A 26,621-nucleotide genomic window follows, 5' to 3' on the forward strand; every position below is an offset into this window, starting at 1 on the left:
TTTTTTTTTTTCTGTGAATGAGTGATACATTCCTATTTCTTTGTGTGCTTGGTAATTTTCTTGTTGAGATGTGGACATTTTGAATATTGTAATGTAATTCTGGAAATCAGATTCTCCCACTACACCAAGGACTGTTATTACTTGATGAAGTCTGCAGTTCATTTGTTTAGTGACTTTTCCAAATTGTTTTTTTGCAAAGCCTATATTCCTTGTCATGTGTGGTCACTGAAGTCTATGTTCTGTTATCTCTGTGGTCAGCCCGTGACCTGACAGAGGTTTCCTTAAGTATCTGGATACAATAAGATAAAAAAATGTAAAGGGTATTCTGTCTCTTTAACTTCCTTCAATGATGCCAGGAAAGCAGTTCAACACATTAAGGTTGAACTAATAGCCAGCCTCTGTGCTGGCCCCTTAGTGAACTGCCAGGCAGATCAAAACACAGAAGTCTTTTTTTGGAGGAAGATCCGTATTGTTCACCCTCATGCCAAAAAGTTGTATCAGGAATTCAGGCCATCATCCCCATGGTTACTTTCATTAGAGCTTGAGGACTGTTGCTGCTTTGCATGATGTTGAAACTGATGAAAATTTACCAGCCTCTTTCTTTGTCAAGCACTTCCCTGGATGCTACAAGTGTTCAACTAGACCCTAGAGTTCTGAAATACTTAATTCTAACTGTTCTTACCAGCTCGATAGTTGTTTTGGTGAAGGGACTGACTCTAGAGCTTCATACTCTGTCATCTACCATAATATCACTCCCTCCCATGTTCATTCTTAAAAGTGTTCCAGTTTGAACAGTAAGTTTTATTGTCACCCATTGGTAATTAAATGACAGGAACAAGAGAAAAGATGAAAACAAGTTCTTACAGAAAAAGTAAGCCATGAGGATCATCAATAAATATTGATTGCTCAGAGTATAAGCTGTCAGATGAATGCTACAGGGTTTTCCTAGTTTCAGTTCAATATAGTTCCTCCTCTTTAGGAAATTTTTATACTAGTCTAGCATCGGAACTGTGAATGAATGCCTTTGTTGGAAGCCTTGACAGATAACATTGATTTTCATTGTGAGTTTATTTATGGGGTATTGCCATTGTAACGTGAACTGAGACATGGAGTATGTGGAACAGCGTTATCTCTTGTTGCTGACATGGGTGCCATATTGTCTGTCTTTCTACTTGCTCCCCTTTTTCAAATCTGTGGGTGGGTCATGAACAATTGCTTCATGGCTGTGTGCAGTCTGCAGGCCTTATGTTGTGTAGGCCTGCTATAGACAATGCTCTTTAATTGGGAAGAAAAGTTGCTGCCTTGGCTTCTCTCCCATTTCAGAAAGCTGAGTACATGCTGTTACTGCAGCATTTCCAGTCTATGCCAGCTCGAGGAGCAAGATCCTAGGGTTGAAAATCAAACTAGGGGCTTGACATGGTGATAAGTAGCACTGCATTTTGGCTTTTGAATCTGGTTATAATGTAAGGAGGTACTTTTTTGAACATGGATTAATATGCATTTAATTATTCTGGAAATTCACTAGACTTCAGCTGCTTTTAGAGTCCCACTTATGATGGTTCTCATCAAAGTTTTTGGTAACTACTCAGAAGAGGGTAATAGAGTATATTTGGGAAAAAATACTTTCAATAAGAGATCTTGACTGTCTCTCCAGCTCTTCCACACATACTCAGAATGCTACAGGTAATAGCAAATTTAATCTTTAAAAATGTAAGTGAATAAAAGTGGAAAAGTGGAAATGAGTTGTTTACCTTTTCTCTTAATTTGTATTAAACATGAGTAAGCTAGTTTTGGTAAAATTAGGTGAAACAGTTTCCTATTTCTGTAAGTAGCCACATTTTATGGTTGAATTTTAAACTCTGGAAAAAGAGGGTTGTCATAAAATGCCTGTCAAAGTATTAGCTATATCATGTGAAAGGACTGCATATAGTATCTTGACAGTATAAAAACTTCTTTGAAAATATTTTAATTATAATTAAAATATCTAAATTATAATCATCTACTAAGAAACAAATAGTATTAAAATTGCCAACACCATAGCTTTGGTAATGCACATTTGAATATTTAATTGTGTTTCTATAAACAGCTTCTTTAATGCTACATTTTCAGTGAATATGATGGGCCTTCTGTTAGTGTTGGCATTTGAGCAATCTTGCTTTCTGTTTTCCTCTTATATCTACAATGCGAAGTATTCCCACCTGAAATTTCCCCAAAGTTTCACTTGGGAAACAGAACATGATTTGAAAGATGTTTTCTGTTGTATGTTGCTCAAATCAAGCTTTGCATTGAATCAAGCCAAATGTTGAAAATATAGTCCAGCCTTCTTTCCAGCAGAATGCAATTACCTCTAAGGCCTATAGTAGAAGACCAACTAATTGAGAACACTTGTCTTTGTTTTCAGCTAGCAAAGATTCTTATTAAGAATGTCCATTTTTTAAATTCAAAAAGGTGGGTTTACTTTTAATGAACTAAGAGTTGGGAGGTCTGAAAATTAAAGCATGTGCAGGTTATCCTCTTCCTTAAGGGGACATATACTACTGCTGTGCTCGTGTGAAGTAATAACGAGATACCATAAGCAAACAGTAGATGATTCATGTCAGATGGTTCTTCAGTAACGTTAGGGGGGAAAAAAGCAGCTGATGTATGGGATATTGAAGGCAGATTAAGTTGTTAATGTATATTAGTATATTCTTAATTTCCTTTTAATTGAAAAAGACATATTGACTTTAATTAGAACCATTTCACAGGAACTGTCAATTAGCACATGTCAAACTAGTTAATTCAGAACAGAATTCTTTTAATTAGGGTCTGCTTTCCTTTAACTATGGGGCCAATGAAATCAGCCTTTCCTTATCTAGATTTTAAATGTCTCTAAGACATATAATACAAATGTAGACTCTTATCTATTATTAGAAGCCCATATGGATAACATTAAAATGATGATGCTGGCATTGTTCATGCAGCACAAATCAGAGTCCCTTTATGACTGTTAGAAAAAAAATGGCTTTGAACAAAGACTATTTTAAATACCAGATTTATCCTACTTTAAAGAGACTACAAAATTTATGACATGCATGTTCACATTTAAAGTATTATTTAATACGTCTGCTCAAATAAATGGGCCTATTCAAACGTTTTGTGTGTTCTATCAGCCGAAGACACATAAAACATTATCAAGCCATACAGCAACATTTTTCCCTTAAATGAACTGTAATCAAAAAGGGAAAACAGACTGAATGAATTTTTTTTGCCCAACATAAAAATAGCATTGTTAACTTTCATTGCATCCAAAGATTTAATACCAATAGTTGATACAGTGCCTAAACCACTGGTAGTGAGCTAATGTGATCTTAGTTATCAGACAGTGTAAAATCTGCAGCTTGGCTCTTGCTTGTTGTAATGATGTGGAATTATAGCATTTTAGTTACAGTTGGCATGAGGATTGGCGCATACAGTGAGCTTGGTGGGGCAGGGCTGTGTGATGTTCACCTACAGAATAGGTACGCTCAAAATTTTAAAAAATATTTTAAGTTATATGTAAAGAGAGAATTAATATGAAATCTAGCTTACTGTATCATGTGAGGTTTAGTCACTATTTTACTGAGTTACAGCAAGCAAGGGTTACAGAAATTAATAAAAAGAATATTTAATAAGCTAAACTTGAGATTCCACAGAGAAATATCCCGTAAGGTATTTTATGTAACCTCAACTTGTTCATCTTATTGTAAGTACATTTAGCTTCATAACAGTAGTGTGCCTTTCTAAAACGTGTTATGCTGTATCAGTGGCTGCATTTGTGCCAGTTGAATTAAATGAAGAACTGTAGTGATCTTCTAATGTTGGTTAACATAGGCAAAACAACAGGGCAATAAACAGATGAAAAAATGCTCCCCCAAAACCCCGTTCTTTTTCTTCCAGAGCTGACCTTTCTCTTCTGAACTATTTCTAGAGCTGCCCTAGCTCTCTGTGTTTGAGTGACAGCCTACATTCAGCATGTCCATATTTTGTTGAGATCTGTAGTGTTTGACTTTTTGGTGTCATATCATCATTTGAATCTGTGATAAGAGATATTAATCCTCTTCCCAGAAAAATCCACATAGGCATACATGCAGTAAAATGTTCAGGATTGGAAATCTTAACTTCTTAAAAAATAAGTTGGCACAACTCGTTGAAGGACGTAACCTCTGTTTGATATAATTAACTACCTGTAGTGTTGCAGGCACTATACTTGGCTCTGGGAGTATAACAATGAGTAAGATAAAACCTTAGCATCTGAGTCAGTGTGACAAATTATTAGCACATTTTCAGACATTACTATGTGATTCTTCTTTTAACCTTTTTTACCCTCTGAACTGTTTAAAATTTGATCTGTATTTGCAAATCTTGTACAAGTTACCAATCTGATACGATTGACAATTTTACATAAAAATTGCCTGAAAAATATAATTACTAGAACATTAGAGGAGATTAATTTTATGAGTTTAATGCAACAGATTTTATTAATCCTTTTAATCTTATTTATAATTCTGTTTTGGTTAATAACCTCAGGTAATATTAATATCATAATTTTGACCAACCTTTTAGTTCTGTTTATTCATTTAAATTATATAATTTATAATTATTTACAAAGAAGACAAAGCCTACTAACATGATTTTTATAAATTAGTCTCATTTAAACTCAAAATAAGCTGTTGCTAATGATCTTGGGTGGGGGTGCTAATTAATTTCTGGATCATCCATGATAGGTTATCCATGCTGTGCCAGGATTTAAGTTTGAACAGTGGCTGAGCTAGATCTGCTTTCCAGAAATACCAACACACCCAGTCTTAATTCCTTTGTATCTTAAAAGGGGTATATTTTAGTGTGTGTGTGTGTGTATGTGTGTGTGTTTGTTCTTTAAGAGTGTACTATAACATTGTTAAATAAATAAATACATATAAAAATATAAATATATATTTATGTATAGACACATAAATATATAAATATATAAATAAATGTATAAGCATTATATATATACACACACACACACACACACACACACACACTTAAGCATACTTACATATTTAGTATGTGTTGTTTTAGTCCCAAATTTGCTCTGTGATTGTCTGTAGCAATTTAAATTCCTTTGTCTCTTTTAGCTTATGAAAAGTTGACCCTTGGTGCCTTTGCCAGCAACAAACATTTTGACCTTAGGAAATTTATAGGACACGTGGGCCTTAACTGAGTTTAATCATCTTTATGGTAGAGGTTTCATATATTGTTAAAAATGGGCAAAAATTATTCACATCATGTGTTTGTGAATCAAAACCATAGCTATTTAACTCTGATTTGGTTAGCAGAATTTTAACAGGTTATTTAAATTATTAGAAGCTATGATTTCAAACAGTTTTATCTAAACAGGAATATTCTAAAAGTCCCTAGAATGCTTCATTTAAAGGGAGGTAACTTTCAGATTAAAATTTTTAGTGGTTGGATTTTAAGAGTTAAAAGGGAAACTTTCTTAATTACTTCATCTTCTTTCTAGATCCTTAATCAAGTTGTATTGATTTTATTAGGGGCTAAATGCACCACTCTGAGTGTGGGATTTGTGTTTACTCTGTATATTTATGACCCCCCTCCCCCATTTTCTACCTAATGATAAACAGTTGTCTAACCTAATTAATTATATATTATAATTTAGTAAATTTAATTTTTTGTAACTTGAGCGAGAGTGTGTTCATATAGCTTTTGGAAAGTGATAGGGAGATATTTATTTATTTGTTTCTATTTTTATTATCATCAGCCAATCTCAGATTAGTTTGGTTCAGTACCATAAGTATTTGTTAAACACCTATTATTTCCAGAAACAGTTAATATTAGGCATTATCTTGTTGAACATTAGTTAAAACATTTGTTTGCTTTTCCCTTGACTATGTGGAATCTGTTAACTATTAATGATCAGTAAATTAATGGTTGCCTTTTCCAAAATTTTTTATTTAGTGCTTTACAGTTGAAATATTTTCAAGACCATTATCTTATGCAGGATGAATAATCCCATCATTACAGTTATTAGTTTAATTTCCTTCAGTGATATCTTTCGGGGGTTCTGCATAGGGAAAAACTTGGTTCAAATTCCAGTATCACTATTTACTAGCTTTGTGTACTTAGGTGAGTTACCTAATCTCCCTGAGCTTCAGTTCCCTCCTCTGAAAAATAATAATACCTACCTTATAGTATTGTAAGGATTAAATGAAATATGTAAAGCGTTTAGCATCATGTCTATTAACATACTCAGTAAATATTGGTTCCTGTCCTTTTTTCAAGCAGTTTTGTTGTACTAACTGTCCCTTCTGGGAAATGCAGCTATTCGTTAAATAAATTCACCCTTAGATGGAAATATAAATTGTTAACATGAGTGCTCTACTAATTTGATTGTTGATGGATATTAACAGGGGAACTGTACCACTGTTCTTGGTGCTTGAGGAAAAGCTAGCTGATGACAGTCATCTACTTTTGACCAGCAATCTTTTCTTCACTGTCCATGTGAAATATTTTATGACTATCACTCAATGAAATGGCTTCTAACAAAACTCCTTAGTTTATAATATTTCAACGTAGAATATTAAAATATTCTTGAATAGCAGTATTAGCTCCTAAAACTACAAAAGAAGATATATAAAAATAACCTATAACTATACCAACCATAGGTAATCACTATAAATATTTTGGTGTTTTTTATGTATATGTGCTGAGAATTTCATTAGGTCATTACATTTTATTCATAATTGTGATTTAAATGGCTGCATTGTATTCATTTTTAAATCTGAGCTTTTTTGAGTTTTGCATTTTTTCCTTCTGCTCCAGTAAGTAATGTTGGAATGTACATCTTTATATATAAAAACTTTATTCGTATTTCTGATTATTTCCTTAGGTTAATTCTTAGGAGGAGAGTTACTGGGCAAAGAGAATAAACATCAATATTTCATAAATGTTACCCCAAATTGCTTTCCAGAAAAGTGTCAATTTATACCCCCACTAACCCCAAATGTGACTTTCTAACAAAAAAGTGAGTTACTTTTTGAATATACAGTTTGGCTAGTAGTTAAGACAGTCGATTAGTGTATAGTTTTTGGCTAATTGATTCTTGTCTAATTGATTCAGTTTGGCACTAATTTAGGAAGAGGCCAAATAACATTCTAATGACCCATGAGATCTTGCCTGGGATTTTCAAAAAGATAGCTTTTAATTTAAAAGTAATGTTTAAAGTAATATTTGTTGTTAAGTGGTAACTGGTATGCCAGTTTGACGTAGTCATATCTTGATTTTTTTGTATGTGTTATGAGGTCTCTTCAGGGCTCATTTCTATAGCAATTTTTAGAGGAAAATGAGATTCTTCTAATGTGCAATTAAAGTATTTGCATTATTGGCAATATACATTATAGAGAAACTTAAGGGTAAAAATCAGCTCATTTTATTTTGTAGTAAAATCAGAAATAGGAAAAATACGCTAACATGATAGTATCTAATGAGGGAAATGTTCTATACAGATGTCTGTTTTTCTCTTAATCCCTAAAATGACTGTATGCTTTTATTTATATGAGTAACATCGGATACAAACATGTTGCTAGGAATATATATTCACTTACAAAAAAGATAAACACAATATGAGTTTAGAATTTTAATAAATTCTGTTTTAAAGGTGAATTAAACCTTTGGATAATGTAAGTTTTGAGATTTCAACAAAGATGTAATATCTATGTATGCCACTTCTGAGAGTTATTTAGGTATTTTTCTCTTGTTTAACTGTATGTAGTATAGCTTCTAACATAGAGAAATGAGAACTGAGTCCTGTATGATGGATCTTTTATGGGGCACAGGGAAATATAATTTTACTTAGTTATTTTTGAAGCCTCCATCTAGGCACACTGGTAACCAATTTTATCTTTATTACAGTATGTACATAACAAGGCCATATGCTCTCAAGCTAACTCAAAGGGCATATGAAAGGAAAAGAGAACAAGTTTTGTTTTTGCTGTTGTCATTAGGGATTTTCATATTTTCTTTGTACATTGGGCACCTTTTCATGTTTATTATACTATGCTGATAAGCAATGTCACATTTCGTTAAGTTAACACCAAGTTAGTGAAAATGAAAAGCAGAATATTTTGCTGCTCTTACTATTGTTTCAGACTTTTATCCTGTAAATACCTAACTTTTATGGTTATGAGTTATTTCAGAATGGGAATGCCTTAGGGAGATGTATTTTGTTTTAAGCCAGATTAGGCTGCTAACCTAAATTTGGACTTATTCCTTCACTGTTGGTAAATGTGTTGTGGTACTAATATGGACAAATACAAACAGTTGTTATATTCTGCACTCTTGAATGTCACTGAAGGCACAGCTTTGGTGAGGGGTGGGGAGAGAGACATATATGCACAAACGATCACCTTTTTGCATTGGAATTAGCATTCTTCAGTCCTGAAACTAAGAAAAACAAATAATAAAGTCACACTGCTAGCTATACATACTTTACGCTAACCCTATTAGACTTGTTAGTACTCTGGCCTTGCATGTAGAATGACAGAGACGGAGTGTGGGTGTGGGGAGCTGGAAAGATGAAACAGGGAAATATATAGAGGAGATTCATAAATACTCTAGGATTTTGATTTTTAATTTGTAGAATTAACTTTTTTTCTCTCAAGTCTTGAATTTATGGTTGTAATTGGAATTAATTTAAGCATAGTTACCAAAATAATGGAATAAATCATTTAAGATGGAGTATCTTGTTTGTTATTGAGTATATTGATTAGCTCTAAGTAGGTCATCATGTAGTTTATAAATCTTAATGCCTTGTCACTTGTAAATATGCTTGATACTAAAAAAAACACACATTTCTCCTTGCTTTGATTTTTCTTTGGTCTCTAAGATTAATGGGCAAAGCATGAACTTCATTATGAATTTCTTCTACAATTTTTATTTACAGTTTACTTTCTCAAGACTCATTTCAGATTACAGAGGTCATGTTCTATTTGTAAACTCCTATGGAAGAATTTAAAATGAGTAAGTTGATATTCTCGGATTTAATATTTTGAGAGGTATTTGACTGAAATTAATAATATTATTATGTTGGCTTCTGCTAATGTATTAGAAATTATTCTTCAAAGAGGCAAGTTGAACACCAAGCCCAGTGTCATTTGGTGAGGCTGGGGAGAGGCATATATACACAATCATTTATGAGACTAATGAGACTGCTTGTCAGTTTTCATTTATTTTAACTTGAATAAGCACCAGGATCAACTTAATAAAAAAGGTAATGCTAGGCTTAGGATTTTAGCAAACATACTTTAGTGGATGTGTCATAATTTTTTAAAAGGAGTGTGAGGATAGAAGTCAAAGATGTTGATTGTCTGGTGTACAACACAGTGCCTATAGTTAAAAATATGGTGTTGTGCATTTTAAACTGTTGAGGATAAATCTCATGTTAAGTGCTCTTACAACAGAACAAAAAACAAAAGAATACAAGGAAATTTTTGGAAATTATAGATATGTTTATAGTGCCTTAATTGTGGTGATGTGTATGCGTATGTCCAAACTAACTCATCAAAATATGTACATTAAATATGTGCAATTATATATATCAATTATACCTCAATAAAGCTAAAAAAAGATGATTATATTTTAAAGATATATTCTGGAGAAAGAAGAGAAGAAAGTTAAACAGTTGAAGTCCCAAAGCGTTCAGAATTCTTGATGTAGCAGGTGAAAGGGAATGGCTCCATGATTCTGTTTTTCAGTGTGTTGCATTCATGATGAGTACTTGATACTGATGATGATGATGGTGATGATGATGGCGTTCTCGGCATCTAAGGCATATAAAATATACTCTTAAGAGTTTCTCATTAGAGATCTTTTCTTCGACTGAGGCTACTGATTCAAAGGAAAAAAACTCTGTGAAGGCAATATACAAGTGAAAAACAATTTATGACAGAGGAAGCAAAAGAGGAGGAGGAAGAGAGATAGCAAAAGTGGGTAGTACTGCTAGAGGAAACGTGAGAGGAAGGAAAATGAGGGGGAGTGAATGGGATTCAAAAAAAGAGATTTTTCTCCATTTGCTCAGGCTTCAACCATCTGAGGCCTGGCCTCATTCTCTTTCCTTCCATCCTGCCTTCTGTCCTCCAGCTATTAAAAATCTTACTCTAATTCTGGTGCTGATCCAGTTCCTTCAGCCTTTTACCTTTTCCGTCTGTAGGTATTCTAGGTTCATATGGCCACCACAACTGTTACTGGTCTTCTTACTTCTCCTTGCACTGTCAGTAGCATTTGCTGAAGCTTTCCTTGAATATTCAGATCCTTCCACTTAATTCAGCAGATTCACTGTCAATGATAATTTGCTGTCGCTTTATACCAGACAGTGTTCTAGGCTCTGGAGATAAAATAGTTGAGATGAAGTCTCGATCCTCATGGAGCATACATTACAACAGATGAATAAATATATATTTGATTTGCTATGGGAAAAAAAGCAGATTAAGGGGATAGAGAAAAACAGTATCCTAGTTTAGAAAGGGCAGTCAAGGAAGTTTTCTCTGTAGAGGTGATATTTGAGCATAAATCTGAAGTGAGGGAGCAAACCATATGAGTTTCGGGGAAGTGTGTAACTGGAAGTGGGAGGAGTCAAGTGCAAAGGCTTGTGTTTGATGTATGCAAGAATCAGTAAGAAGCACAGTGGGTGGAGGGGGAGAGTGGTAGGAAATGAAGTTAAGAGTTAGGCAGAGGCAGATCATGAAAAAGCTGATAGGCCACAGTAAAGTCCTTGGATTTTATTCTAAGTGTGATGGCAAGTCATTACTCTTAGAGGGTTGAGAGCAGGGAGGCAATGTGGGCTCACTTCACTTGAGGAATATTTTCTCAGATGAAAGTAGAGATGCAAGGTATCAGGAGAATTTTTAGGCTCTTATCCAGCTGCATTTATTAATATAAATACTTCAGTAGGAATGGGAAGTGGTTTTTCAGGGATAGCCTGCACTGGATAACACTACTCAAGGTCTGTTTTACCTTTGGAAGAGTACTACAGTACCATGATGGAGTAGGGGACTATTTTCCTAGAAAGATTTTATTGATTAGTACTTTCAGAGGCCAGTGGAAGTGAAGTCAGTGGTGGCTAATTCAGTAAATATTTCTGTGGGCTTTTTATATATCAGACACTGTTCTAGATGCTCTTGCAAATGTTAGGCTGTGCAGGTATTTGTCCCCTTTTTACAGAGAAGAAAACTGAAGCTCAGAGGTCCCTCTTATGTCACAGCTGCTGTAAGTACTTGATTAATTATCTGAATATTCTCACTAAGGTAGGCTCTTTGCCTGAGTTACTTGGGTAATTGCAACAGTGTAGATCTGAGTATTAACCATGTTTAATCAGGCAGTGTGCTATTAAATTTCTAAGACTGTATTAAAGGGGTAATTAAAAGACTTGTCTTCTGTTTTTAAATACATACTTTCTAATTGCTTTCTGGAAATTAAAGGACTATGTGGTCATTTTAGAAAAATTGGAAAATACAGTTTTTACACACACACACACACACACACACACACACACACACACACATACACATTGTGACAACCTCTCTGCTTCCTCCTTGTTAATGCCTCAGACTAACACTTTAACCAGTGTAAACCAATGGATTCTGGTCATATTGTTATTGTATTTATTTAAATAGTTGCAGAATGAGTAAGTTTTGCTCACTTGGTCCAATGTTACCAGTCATTTAGACTTGCCCTGTGACAGTTTATTACTTACAAATGAGTTTCGGAAACTTGTTTGTTTGATAACTCAATATGTCTAGTAAAGTTATTTCAAAGGTCATCTGAAGAGCGAAGTTCTATAGTATATTGAGTAGTAGTTTTTCAAAGTCTTATGCTCTGGTGGCCTATCTGTAGGGCCTAATACCAAATCCAGTATTTATTTGGCATAACTCATCTAAAGAAAGTAAACAAAATAAAATGCTCCCCTCTTCTCTTGATAACTTTCTTGCTTACAGCTGACTGTAGACGTACATCTCAGTTTACAATGTCAGATATTCAAGGAATATACTTTTCGTAATTATTTTGTAGCTCAGTTTCTATTTTGAGCCCCTATTCTGCCTAGGTGGCTGAAATTTTACTGTAAATTAGAGCTATCCTACCTTTCCCTGCTCTGCTAATTCTTGGGTTGGGATGGTGGGTCCTACTAGGTATCTTCACCTTTCCACAGTGGTGGCATCTGTAGAAATGTTTCTCCTTCATTTTGTTTCTGAAGTTAGTCAGTCATCACAGGTTACTGCTGACTTATTCCTCATTCCCATCCACAAGGTATTAGCTGGTAAACTAAAACCTTTCTGCAACTTCCATGCTATTGATAAAGTTGTAATCTTTCTGTGATCTCCACTAACATTTGGAGAATTCTCTGAGACTGCCACTTGTTTAAGTCTCTCTGGGGCTGTAGGGCCTGGGAAATTCTATGAGGTTAATACCATTTTTGCCCATCACATTATCCATCCAGTTCTGTGGGATCTTCTTGCCTTCTTGAGTGCACACCTAAGAAATGGGATGCAGACTGCCTCTATTCTCTTGTAAGAACAAGGTCTGTATTCATTTTTGCTTTGACTTTTATTTTCATTCCATTGCAGGGAATTTCTACCAAGTCTGGAAGGTGAGGAAGTCTTGTGGTTTTTTGTTTATTTTTTGTTTTTAAGGTGTTCTAAATCTGTCTTTTGTGCCAGATGTTGCAAATCCATTGCCTGAATTTGACTCACAGCAGTGCCTTTTGCTTGGGAATTATTTCAAAAATTTGGAAAATTCATATAAAAATCTGAATCTCCAGATTTCTTTTGGGGAAAATGATCTAGCAACACTGGACCCACATTTTCATATGGTAAAAATCAGCTGGAGTTCCATAGTGGCTCCTTACAGGATTTGCTCACTCCAGTCTCCACGTTCCCTTTTGTTTTGTATTATTCACCTTCCTAGCTTCGGTAAGCATATGTTCTAAGTCCTTTCCATTATTCTCAAGGCCCAGGATTTTGAAATTCATAGGTCAGAAAAAAGACTCCTTGTTTCTGCTTTCTGCTGTCACTGCTTTCCCTGAGGTAAGTTGAGCCTATCTACTGCTTGAATGGAGGAAGACTCTAAGAATAATAGGGGAAAAAAATTGGCCAGTATTTTAAAAATGTTAAGCCACTGCAAGATATTATCAGAACTTTATTTTACTAATTTAAAAATGTTTTGTCAAGTTGATTTTTAAAATTCAGCTTTATTGAGGTATAAATTCCACAAGATAAAGTTTACCCATTTTAAATGTATAATTCAGACTGTTTTCCAAAGTGATTGTATCATTTTACATTTTACATGTATGAAAGTTCAGTTGCTCCACAGCCCTGTTATCATTGGTGTTATTAATGTTTTAATTTAGTCACTCCAGTGGGTACATTGTATCTAGTCATGTCTTATTGTGCTTTTTTTAAATTGAGGTATAGTTGCTGTACCTACTATATAAGTTTCAGGTGTGCAACATAGAGATTCACAATTTTTAAAGGTTATACTCCATTTATAGTTATTATAAAATATTGGCTATATTCCCTGTACTGTACAAATATATCATTGTAGCTTATTTATTTTATACATAGTAGTTTGTATCTCTTAATTCCCTATCTGTATCTTGTCCTTCCCCACTTTCCTCTCCCTCTGGTAACCACTAGTTTGTTCTCTATATCATGAGCCTGTTTCTTTTTTGTTATATTCAGTTGTTTGTTTTACTGTTTTTAGATTTCATTTATAAGTGATATACAGTTTTTGTCTTTCTCTGACTTATTTCACTAAGCATAATACATTCCAAGTCCATCCGTGTTGTTGCAAATGGCAAAATTTCATTCTTTACATGATTAGTATTCCATTGTATTATATACCAAATCTTCTTTATCCATTCATCTGTCATTGGAGACTTAGGTTGCTTCCATATCTTGACTATTGTAAATAATGCTGCTATGAACATTGGGGTGCAGGTATCTTTTCAAATGAGTATTTTTGTTTTCATTGGATATATACCCAGGAGTGGAATTGCTGGATCATATGTTAGTTCTATTTTTAGTTTTTTGAGGCACCTCCTTACTGAACCTTTCCCACAGTGACTGTACCAATTTACATTCACCAGTAGCATACAAGGGTTCCCTTTTCTCCACATCCTCACCAACATTTATTATTTGTGGTCTTTTTGATGATAGCCATTCTGACTGATGTGAGGTAATATCTCATTGTGGTTTTGATTTTCATTTCTCTGATGATTAGTGATGTTGAGCATCTTTTCATGTGCCTGTTGGCCATCTGTATGTCTTCTTTGCAGATATGTCTATTCAGGTCTTCTGCTCCTTTTATAATCAGATTTTTTTTTTTTATTGAGTTTTGTGAGCTGTTTGTATATTTTGGAAATTAAGCCCTTGTCAGTTGCATTGTTTGCAAATATTTTCTCCCATTCTGTAGGTTGTCTTTTCGTTTGGCTTATGGTTTCCTTTGCTGTGCAGAAGCTTATAAGTCTGATTAGGCCCCATTAGGCCCCATTTGTTTGTTTATTTTTTAAAATTTATTTTATTGACATATAGTTGATTTATAATGTTGTGTTAATTTCTGCCCATTTGTTTATTTTTGCTTTTATTTCTTTTGCCTTGGGAGATCTAAGAATGTTTTGCTACGATTTATGAAAGAGAATGTTTTGCCTATGTTCTTTTCTAGGAGTTTTTTGGTGTCCTGTCTTATATTTAAGTCTTTAAGCCATTTCGAGTTTATTTTTGTGTATGCTGTGAAGGAGTGTTCTAACTTCATTGATTTACATGTGGCTGTCCAGCTTTCCCAGCATGTGTAATGAACAGACTGTCTTTTCTCCATTATATTTTCTTGCCTAATTTGTTGAAGATAATTGATCGTAGGTGTGTGGGTTTATTTCTGGGCTCTCTATTCAGTTCCATTGATCTTTATGTCTGTTTTTGCACCAATACCACACTGTTTTGTCTTTTTTTAAAAATTTTATTTATTTTTGGCTGTGTTTTTGGTCTTTGTTGCTGCACGCGGGCTTTCTCTAGTTGCAGCGAGTGGGGGCTATTCTTTGTTGCGTTGCATGGGCTTCTCATTGCGGTGGCTACTCTTGTTGCAGAGCATGGGCTCTAAGGGCGTGGGCTTCAGTAGTTGTGGTGCGTACCACACTGTTTTGATTACTGTAGCTTGTAGCATTGTTTGAAGTTCTAAGGGTTATGCCTCCAGCTTTGTTTTTCTCCTCAGGATTGCTTTGGCAGTTCTGGGTCTTTTGTGGTTCCATATAAATTTTGGGATTGTTTTTTCTAGTTCTGTGAAAAATGTCATGGGTAATTTGATAAGGATCGCATTGAGTCTGTAGATTGCTTTGGGTAGTATGGCCATTTTAACTATATTAGTTCTTCCAATCCAAGTGCATGGGCTATCTTTCCATTTCCTTGAATCATCTTCATTTTCCTTTATCAGTGTTTTATAGTTCTGTTGTATACGTCTTTCACCTCCTAGGTCAGGCTTATTACTAGGGGTTTTTTTTTTTGATATGATTTTAAGCGGGATTTTTTTTTTTTACTTTCCCTTTCTGATATTTCATTGTTAGTGTAAAGAAAGAAATGCAAACTATTTCTGTATGTTAATCTTGTATCCTGCTACCTTGCTGAATTCATTTATCAGTTCTAATAGTTTTAGTGTGAAGTCTTTAGGGTTTTCTATATAGAGTATTATGCCATCTGCATATAGTGATACTTTTACCTCTTCCCTTCTGATTTGGATACGTTTTATTTCTTTTTCTTGTATGATTACTGTGGCTAGGACTTCCAATACTGTGTTGAATAGAAGTGGTGAGAATGGGCATCCTTGTCTTGTTCCAGAATTTAGTAGGAAGGCTTTCAGCTTTTCACCATTTAGCATTATGTTGGCTGTGAGTTTGTCATAAATGGCTTTTCTTATGTTGGGATATGTTCCCTCAATACCCACTTTGGCAAGAGTTTTTATCATGAATGGATGTTGCCTTTTATCAAATGCTTTTCTATTGAGATGATCATGTGGTTTTTGTCTTTTCTTTTGTTGATGTGGTGTATCACATTGATTGATTTGCATATTTTGAACCATCCTTGTGATCCTGGAATGAATCCAACTTGATCATGGTGTATGATCCTTTTTATGTGTTGTTGGATTCAGTTTGCTAATATATTGTTGAGGATTTTGGCATCTATATTCATCAAAGATATTGGCCTCTAACGTTCTTTTCTGGTAGTGTCTTTGTCTGGTTTTGGTGTCAGGGTGATGGTGGCTTGACAGAATGACTTTGGGACTGTTCCCTCCTCTTTAATCTTTTGGAAGAGTTTGAGAAGTGTCAGTTTAAGTTCTTCTTTATATGTTTGGTAGAATTCTCCAGTGAAGCATCTGGTCCTGGACTTTTGTTTGCATGGAGTTTTTAAAAATTACATATTATATTTCACTTCTAGTGATTGGTCTGTTCAAGTTATCTGTTTCTTCTTGATTCAGTTTTGGCAGCCTGTTTGTTTCTAGAAACTTGTCCATTTCTTCTATGTTGTCCAATTTCTTGGCGTGAAATTGTTCATAGTACTTTCTTATGGTTTTTTGTATTTCTGCAGTACTGTTTGTTATTTCTCCTCTTTCATTTCTTCTTTTGCTTATTTGGCTTCTCTCTCTTCCTCTTGGTGAGCTTGGCTAGAGGTTTGTTGATATTTTTCATCCTTTCAAAAAACCAGCTCTTGGTTTTATTTATACACACACACACACACATATACATACATTTTATCTCTCTTTTATTTATTTCCTCTCTGATCTTTATTATTTCCTTCCTCCTGCTGACTTTTGGTTTTGTTTGTTGTTCTTTTTCTAATTCTTTTAGGTGGTACGTTAGGTTGTTTATTTGGAATTTTTCTTGTTTTTTAAGGAAGGTCTCTATTGCTGTGAATTTTCCTCTTAGAACTGCTTTTGCTGCATCCCATGATGTTGTATGGTTGTGTCTTTGTTGTCATTTGTCTCGAGGTATTTTATTTTCTCTTTGATTTCACCCTTGACCCATTGGATTTTTGGTAGCATGTTGTTTAGTCTCCATGTAATCGTTTTCTTTGCATTTCTCTTTCTGTGGTTGATTTCATGTGGTTTCATGCCATTGTGGGCAGAAAAGATGTTTGAAATAATTTCCATCCTCTTAAATTTGTTGAGGCTTGTTTTGTGTTCTGGTATGTGTTCTATCCTAGAGAATGTTCCATGTGTTCTTGAAAAGAATGTTTATTCTATTTCTTTTGGATGTAATGTCCTCAAAATATCAATTAACTAATTGTTCTATTGTGTCATTTAGAATCTCTGTTGCTTCATTGATTTTCTGTCTGGAAGATCTGTCCATTGATGTCAGTAGGGAGTTAAAGTCTCTACTATTATTGTATTTCCATCAATTTCTCCCTTTATGTCTATTCGTTTTTGTTTTATGTATTTAGGTGCTCCTAAATTGGGTGTGTATATGTTAATGAGTGTGATTTCTTCTTCTTGTATTGATCCTGTTATCATTATATACTGTCTTCCTTTTTCTTTATAGCCTTTGTTTTAAAGTCTGTTTTGTCTGATATGAGTATTGCTACCCCCACTTTCTTATCATTTGCATTTGCATGAAATATCTTTTTCTATCCCCTCACTTTCAATCTATACATGTCTTTCGCCCTAAAGTGGGTCTCTTGTAGGCAGCATATTGTAGGTTCTTGTTTTATTATCCAATCTGCTACTCTGTATCTTTTGATCAGAGCATTTAGTGCTTTGACATTTGAAGTAATTATTGATATCTATGTATGTATTTATTGCCTTTTAAACCTTATTTTCTACTTGATTTTGTATTCTTCTTTGTTCCCTTCTTCTTTTTGTTTTTCTTTTTGTGGTTTGATGGTTTTCTTTGTATTATGTTTGAGTGTTTTTTTTCTTTTTGGTTTTTGTGGTTACCCTGGTTTTCAAGTACGTTAACCCATAACTATATCTACTTGCTTTAGACTGGTAGTGATATAAGCTCAAACACATTCTAAAAGGTCTACATTTTCTTACTCCCCTCACCCACATTTGGTAATTTTGATGCCTTATTTTACATCTTCATGTTTATCCTTTTGCTCTTCATTGTAGTTATAATCGCTTTCACAGAATTTTTTGATTGTTTTTTAATCTATATACTGGCTTATTTAAGTGATCTTCCATCCTTTTATATATTTACCTTTCCTATTGTGATTTTCCCTTTCCTATAGATTCTTGCTTCTTTTTTATTTAGAGAAGACCTTTCAATATTTCTTTTAGGATAGGTTTAGTATTGCTGTATTCTTTTAGTTTTTACTTGTCTGAGAAATTCTTTCTCTCTCCTTCTATTCTAAATGATAATCTTGCTGAGTAGAGTGTCCTAGGTTGCAGGTTTTTCCCTTTCAGGACTTTGAATGTTATCTTGCCACTCCCTTCTTGCCTGCAAAGTGTCTGCAGAGAAATCAGCTGATAGCATTATGGGGGTTCTGTTGTAACTGACTCTTTGTTTTTCTCTTGCTGCCTTTAAAATCCTCTCTCTTTTAATAAAATTATTTTATTGAAGTATAGTTGATTTACAGTGTTGTGTTAATTTCTGCTGTACAGCAAAGTGATTCAGTTATACACATGTAAATATATACATTTTTTCATATTCTTTTCCATTATGGTTTATCACAGGATATTGAATATAGTTTCCTGTGCTACACAGTAGGACCTTGTTGTTTATCCATTCTGTATATAATATTGGGTGGGCCAAAAGGTTCATTCAGTTTTTTTCTGTAAGGTGGCTGTAGTAACACTTAGTTGTCTTAAACTTCATTCAAAACAATTTTGTTAGATTGTATGTGACAGCTGTCATATCAGCATGCATTAAAAAAAAGACATCAAAATTGGTGAATTTTTGTGTAGCCATTTTAATATTGAAGATGGAAGAAAAAAAATCAACATTTTCAGCATATTATGCTTTATTATTTCAAGAAAGGTAAAAACGCAACCAAAATGTGTGCGGTGTATGGAGAAGGTGTTGTGACTGATCGAACGTGTCAGAAGTGGTTTGCAAAGTTTCATGCTGGAGATTTCTCTGTGGATGATGCTCCATGGTTGGGTAGACCAATTGAAGTTGATAGCGATCAAATTGAAACATTAATTGAAAACAATCAATGTTACACCACATGGGAGATAGCCGACATACTCCAAATATCCAAATCAAGCACTGAAAATCATTTGCACCAGCTTGGTTATGTTAATCGCTTTGATGTTTGGGTTCCACATAAGTTAAGCAAAAAACCCTTCTTGACCATATATCTGCATGTGATTCTCTACTTAAACTTAATGAAAACATTCTGTTTTTGAAACAAATTGTGAGGGGCGGTGAAAGTGGATACTGTACAATAACATGGAATGGAAGAGATCGTGGGGCAAGTGAAATGAACCACCACCAACCACACCAAAGGCTGGTCTTCATCCAAAGAAGGTGATGTTGTGTATGTGGTAGGATTGGAAGGGAGTCCTCTATTATTGAGCTCCTTCTGGAAAACCAAACAATTAATTCCAACAAGTACGGCTCCCAGTTAGACCACCTGAAAGCAGCTCTTGACAAACAGCATCCAGAATTAGTCAACAGAAAATGCATAATCTTCCATCAGGATAACGCAAGACTGCATATTTCTTTGACGACCAGGCAAAAACTGTCACAGCTTGGCTGGGAAGTTCTGATTCATCTGCCGTATTCAGCAGACATGGTACCTTCGGATTTCCATTTATTTTGGTCTTTACAAAATTCTCTTAATGGAAAAAATTTCAATTCCTTGGAAGACTGTAAACAGCACCTGGAACAGTTCTTTGCTCAAAAAGATAAAGTTTTGGGAAGATGGAATTATGAAGTTGCCTGAAAAATGGCAGAAGGTAGTGGACAAAAGGGTGAATATGTTGTTCAATAAAGTTCTTGGTGAAAATGAAAATTGTCTTTTATTTTTACTGAAAAACCAAAGGCACTTTTTGGTCAACCCAGTAGTTTTCATCTGCTAATCCCAAACTCCCAATCCATCCCTCCCCCATCTCTCCTCCCCCTTGGCAACCACAAGTCTGTTCTCTATATCTGTGAGTCTGTTTCAAACTCAGATTTCCAATTTGTTCCTATTTTGTTAAAACAGAATTATTAGTAATTCTGCCTCGTCTAGGAGTATTTTTTAAATAGCTGGTCTATCTTTCTGAAACTGTTTGGTAGATACAGGCGGGAGATCATAAATGCAATCACTTCCTTAGTGTTTGAGACCACACAAATCAGCTTTCCAAATTGTTTTACAGAACATAAGTATCCTACAATATATTAGGCTTGTTAAAAGAGTTCCATTGTTAAGTTTGGGAAACGTTGCTTCCTATATCTCTTTCTTGAATATTCATTATGCACATAAAAGTTCTGGGAAATGTTATAGTAAAGAAACCGGTTTGATTTTGTTTAATTCAGGATTTCCAACACTTAAACGTGACTACCACTCCTAACCACTTTCTACCCATGAACACCTCTTGACATCTCTTGAGACACTAACATGCTATAGATACAGTTTTGGAAATGCTGCCTAGATGATGGTGATATATATGATTTATATACTGTAACTATGTCTGGGCTTATAGAGTTATGAGAAATGTTAAAGAAAAGTTAGTTGAGAGTATAGAAATATTTTGCCAAGTGTAGATTCTATTCAAACCAAATTAGTAATTCTGAGGTAAAAGTTTTTAGAGCAACTTTCTCTCTTGAAAACAAGAGTGTTTTAAAAGTGTTACAAAACCAAACCTTATTAGGAATCATAGAGAACAACTAACTCTAACAAAAAATAAACCTTTGATGAGCAAAGTGTAAATGAATCAAACACACGAAATAAATTGCTTTTGAAATGTACTTGTGTATAAAATTTGAGAAAGGGCTTAAAATGAACTTTGACCAAATGTGTTTGGGGCTTTGGTAAATTCAGACATTAAAAAAGTTTAGGATGTGCATGATCCTCAGAAAAGTCACCCATTCCTAATTTAAAATTCCAGAGAAGAGTTATAAAATGAACATTTGCGTTTAGAAGGTACTTAAGAGATCTTGACATGCTGTAAGCAAGTTTTTTAAGGTTACTGAAGTCTACTCACAACCCTTCCCAGTAGTCTATCTACAGAAATTCCAGGTTGTACCACTACCTTCCCAGAAATATAGACGTGATATTTTGTCTTTTATTCATTTTTGGTGATGGACATAGATAAGGTAAAGGGTCTTTAAAAAGTTCTTGTTTCCATTAGGTGCTTCCTACTCCAACTATTTGATATTTGGTCTTAGCACTCAGCTCTAATAGGTATTTCCTTGTTTATGCAAAACAATATAATCAGTGATGTCAGCAGGCCTCTGCAAATAGGATTTCCTAGCCCGTGTTTACTCTGTTGGTTTCAAAGCAGTAGAACGGAAAATATTGTATCGATAACTCTGTAAAAAACACTTGCTCTTGCTTTTTATAAAGTAGTAAGATTTACAATAGAATTTTTTAATAAAGTGGTAAGATTTACAATAAACTGTCTATAATTGATTAGTTTCTATAATCATGGTACCTTACTATTATCTCCAAAATATTCACAGGTGAAGAAGTATTAGGCTTAATAAACACATTAGAAGGTGAATATTAGGAAAATATAGTCAATGAATGGTCTGATGTTGGTATTTTATAGGGTTAAAGCACTTTTTTTTACTGAGTTTTTGGAGAAAATAGAAGAGTAAGATGATCTACATTGTTGTTGTATCTAGGCTGTAACAATTGTACAAAGTGTTTGGAATGTTAGTTGAAAGAAAAAGAATATTTTGGTAAATAACAGCCTCTATTCAAATCTAATGAGAGTTTTTTGTAGCTTCAGGAAATACTAATTCCAACATTGAATCCTAATTTTCTAGTATGTAGAACTGCTCCCTTAGATATTTTGTGTAAGTAGTTTTTAAAACCCTGCATTTTGTATCTGTTTATGCAGCAGCAATAAAAAAGTCTTACAGAATATTACTTGTGTATATGAGAGTCCTGTATTTTCTACCTAATAGAAATATTTGGTTTTTAGCTGCCTGCCTGCAGTGATGGTTAATTTTATGTGTCAACTTGACTGGGCCAGGAGGTACCCAGGTGTTTGGTCAAACATTGTTCTGGGAGTGTCTGTGAAGGCTTTTTTGGATGCGATTAACATTTGAATTGGTAGACTAGAGTAAAGAAGACTGCCCTCCCTAATGTGGATGGGCCTCATCCAATGAATTGAAGATATGAATAGAACAGAAAGGATGCATAAGAAGGACCTGTTGAGCTGGCAGTAGGTCTTTTACTTTTTAGACCAGAACTGAGAAGTTGGCTCTTCTTGGGTCACAAGTCTGCTGGCTTTCAGACTAGAGCTTAACACCATTGGCTTTCCTGGTTCTCAAGCCTTCAGACTCAGACTAGATCTACAACCATCAGTTCTCCTCGTTCTCAGGCCTTTGGACTTGAACTGGAAATACACCATCAACTGTCCTGAGTCTTTAGGTTGGCAACTGCAGGTCTTGGGACTTCTCGGCCTTCATAATCACACAAGACAATTCATTATATAAACTCTGTTTATATATAATCTCTCTCTCTCTCTTCTGTTTCTCTCATGTTCTATTTTTCTGGAGAACCCTAATACCCTGCCTTCCTGTCTTTTTCATTAAGCCTAGAATATAGAAGTGCAAGTGGTATACTTAAGCTATCAGGTTGTTACAAAGAGTTACATATATTTGCTTATTACTTTGTATAGCCATCCCTATCAGACTTTCTTCCAGCTACATCCAGTCACTATTGAGGACAGATGAAGAGACAGAGCCATTAGATCAGCCATTATCTTTGTGAGACTGAATGTACTACCCTTAATTACAAAGTTTTGAGTATATTAAAGCCAGGAAAGCTTATTTGGTTTATTAATGGTCTAAAAGGTAATAATATTATTTTAGAAGTTTTAGTGAAACCTGTTGTAACTAGGAGTCAGCAGAGTTTGTCTGTAAAGGGCCAGATAGTAAATATTTTAGGTTTTGTGGGCCATATGGTGTCAGTTGTAACTGTCATTACTCTGTCTGCACAGCTTTGTCATTGTAGCGCAGAAGTAGTCATAGAGGATACATAAACAAATGATTGTGTCTGTGTTCCAATAAAACTTTATTTATGAAGCAGTGATGGACAGGTTTGGCCTGCTAACCCATGTTATAAAGAATCTTATGAAAATTATGACTACCATTTGTTGTGCATCAACAGAGTAGTGGGTAATGTTATAGGCGCATTGTATTGTTATTTAGTGAATCCTCACCACAAAGAGGAAGCTGAGGCTCAGAAGTTTTAAAAGTATTACTCCAAGTTCATATAGCAAGTTGCAGGGTCATTACTAGAACCCAGATTTATCTCCAAATGCGATAATATACTTATTCTTTATATGAAGGAAAATGCTCTGTGAGTTTAAGAACTTTACTTTCAATAATCTAAAAGAACCAGGTCATAAAATATAAAGCTGAGCTACAGTATCTTACTGGAAATCATTTTATAACTGATGGTTCAGCTGTTGGCCAAAGAAAACTCTGAAAATTTAAATTAGGGTAACCAACTAGTGATTACCAGGACCCCAGTGTCTCTCTAAGCTATTCACACTGTGAGATCATAGGCATTCTTGAAACCTGCTGTGCTGCACCAGTTGCTTAAAGGTCTCTCTTTTTTTTTTCTTTGTTGAGGGGCTATGTTGGCTGCTCTGTGTAAGGTCTTGGAAGAAAGCTTAGCAGCATTCTAAGCTTCTCTTCTCAAAATTCAAACCAGGGGCCAAAAATACCTCAGCTCTTTGGAGAAGATAGTAAGCAAAGATGAGGATCTTTCATCCTAAAAAGTTGGATGAAGTAATTGTCCAGTTAAACTGTCATCGTACCTTCACCATCTTTGTGCTCCTGGCCTGGAAGCAGACTTGATTTATGTATAGATTACATTAAAGACTGCCTTAACATGAATAAGTCTTTGGAAAAGAAATGCATTTTCTCTTTTCTCATGAAAGCTTCTAATAGCTCTGAAGCTTCAAACCTAGGAGTGGGAGGGCTATTGAAATTATGGAAAACTTCAGTGATATGGCACGTCAGTATGTGTGTATGTGTGTTTGACTATGTTTTAGAAGATAAGAAAAGCTCTACAACCTAAATCCCTCTCCTCCTGCTATTTTTCCCTTCAAGATTACAATTCTCTTTCTGACTTTTAAAAGTGTGATCTGATTATTTGTTTATTTAAACTAAACATTTATTTATTGGGTACCTACTATGTGCCAGGCATGATGCTAGCCTTGAGGATACAGATAATGAGTTAAACATACTGTCTTCAAGGAGGTTACTGTGTAGTTGCAGAGATTATTACTGTGTATTAAATGCTAAAACATGAGTAAACACATAGGAAAGACATCTAACTCAACTTTGGGAGTCAGAGAAGTTTTCCTGAAAGAGAGAAAATCTGAGCTAAGTTCTGAAGAAGAGGAACTAAACCAGACAAAAAGCAGGAAAAAGCTTATCTGAATTTTCCCAAGCCCAATCAACATGATACATCTGAATGTATCATGCTTAGTATGTGTCATTTAAAAAGAAAAGAGGCCCCTTTTTTGAGTGCCATGAACCAAAAAGAAAAGATAGATGTGGCACCAATCACCTATTCTAAATCTAGTAACAGGAAGGCCATATTTGCTTACAGCCTGAGCATTCTTTTTATCAGAATAAATGTGGCTGGAAATAAATAAAATAATAATGCCCTTCTTGACTGTGTTGGCCCCCTTTTTCGTTACTATTTCAAACAGAGGGAAGTCATAGAGTTCAGCTGCGTTCAACTCTTCATGAATAAGGAAGAGAGGAACTATGATGAATCCACTGAAGTCTACCCCACCCAACTTATGTTTTGCTCCACAGTCTTTTATATTAGACGTGGTCTAATCTCTCATTTTCTCTTTCCTCCCCATCCCCACCCCGCCCCACCCTGCCCCGTGATATAATCACAAATAGAATTTCAAGAAACATTCGCTATAAGTTCTGACCTTAAAATACCTTGTAATCCTAAGTTTGGACTTTATCCTGAAGGCAATGAAATGACAAAAAATGATGATTACAGCTGCAACGTGAAGAATGGGTGAAGTAGGGCAACACTAGAGACAGTGACACAAATTAGGCATCTGGGTGAGAGAGGGTAATGACGTGAACTAGGGTAAAGGCAGAGGAAATAAAGAGAGAAGTGATGGTTTGAGAGAAATTTAGATGGTAGGACATGGTGACTTGACTGGATATGATGGGGCCAGTGAATGAGGGGCAGGAGTCAAGGTTGATGGTCAGGTTTCTGACTTGGGCAGTGGAGTAGATAGCGGTACTTGTATGAAGACAGAGGGCATAAAAGGAGGAGAAGTGTTAAGCACTTCCTAAGCAGCAGTCAGCTGCTAAGCTGGCTCACCACACTTCTGTAGATTCCTGTCATAAGGAAACAATGAGCCCAGTCAGATAGATTTAGATAGTTCATTGCTCAAAACACAGTAGGCAGCATGATCTTCATGTTCATATAGGTTCCCCAAGCCCCGTAGTACAGAATGAGGCCCAGGTAGATGCTGTGCACACAGTGGATCTGTGTCCTCCCAGTCTTGTAAGGGCCTGCTAGCAAACCTGCCCAACCTTTGCCTCAGAGGATGACTCTATCTTTATTATCCTTGTCAGGGAACAATATGACCTCTAACCTGGAGGGATACACCATTTCTAGTCTGAGACACACAGAAATACCGTGGAGAATTGACTCCTAACAGCAAGGTAGGTAATGATTCCGGTTTTTACATAATGAATTTAAAATGCCCATTCTATCTGTCTGTCTGTCTATCTATCTATCTATCTACCTACCTACCTACCTACCTACCTACGTATCTTATCTATGGCTGCATTGGGTCTTAGTTGTGGCACGCGGGATCTTTCGTTGCAGTGTGCGGGCTCTTCGATGTGCTGCGCGGGCTCCAGAGTGCACAGGCTCAGTAGTTGAGGCGTGCAGGCTCCAGAGTGCATGGGCTCTGTAGTTGCGGCATGTGGGCCTAGTTGCCGAGCGGTACATGGGATCTTAATTCCCCGAAGAGGGATCGAAGCCACATCCCCTGCATTGGAAGGTGGGTTCTTAACCACTGGACTATCAGGGAAGTCCCTAAAATGCCCATTATATCTAAATAAAGGTATTCAGTAGATAGTAAACTGTTTCTAAGAATATTCAGTATAGTATTTATAGAAATGAGGTAATGAAAAATAAAATCTATAAACTTTAGCTATGTCAAAATAGTAGTATTTATAGTCATTTTTAAGACAGTTACAGCAGGTGGTTACCAAGTTGCCTAATTAACCACTATGATGTCATTAACATGTGTAAGATTTATTATTGTATTCATTACAAACGGAGTTCACCTAGACTTAGTTTTCTGTTGCCCTTGGGATTTGATGATCTGCTAATAACCTCAAAAACTTAGAAAGTAGTGTGGTTGCAGGGTATTTATGACACACTATGGAACTGGCCTCTGATTATGAC

At 35.2% G+C, this 26,621-nt stretch overlaps 1 long non-coding RNA gene across 3 annotated transcripts in view; it reads left to right on the forward strand.

Annotated features, from left to right (window-relative positions):
* Positions 1-26,621, forward strand: part of LOC309659016 — a 154,344-nt gene that overhangs the window by 93,943 nt on the left and 33,780 nt on the right. For all 3 annotated transcript variants that reach the window (XR_014262494.1, XR_014262495.1, XR_014262496.1), the window contains one exon: positions 25,778-25,867. This is a non-coding gene — a long non-coding RNA (uncharacterized lncRNA). The remainder of the gene's footprint in view (positions 1-25,777; positions 25,868-26,621) is intronic.

This window comes from Balaenoptera physalus, assembly GCF_965194825.1.
Source record: "Balaenoptera physalus genome assembly, chromosome: 3".
Lineage (NCBI taxonomy): Eukaryota > Metazoa > Chordata > Mammalia > Artiodactyla > Balaenopteridae > Balaenoptera > Balaenoptera physalus.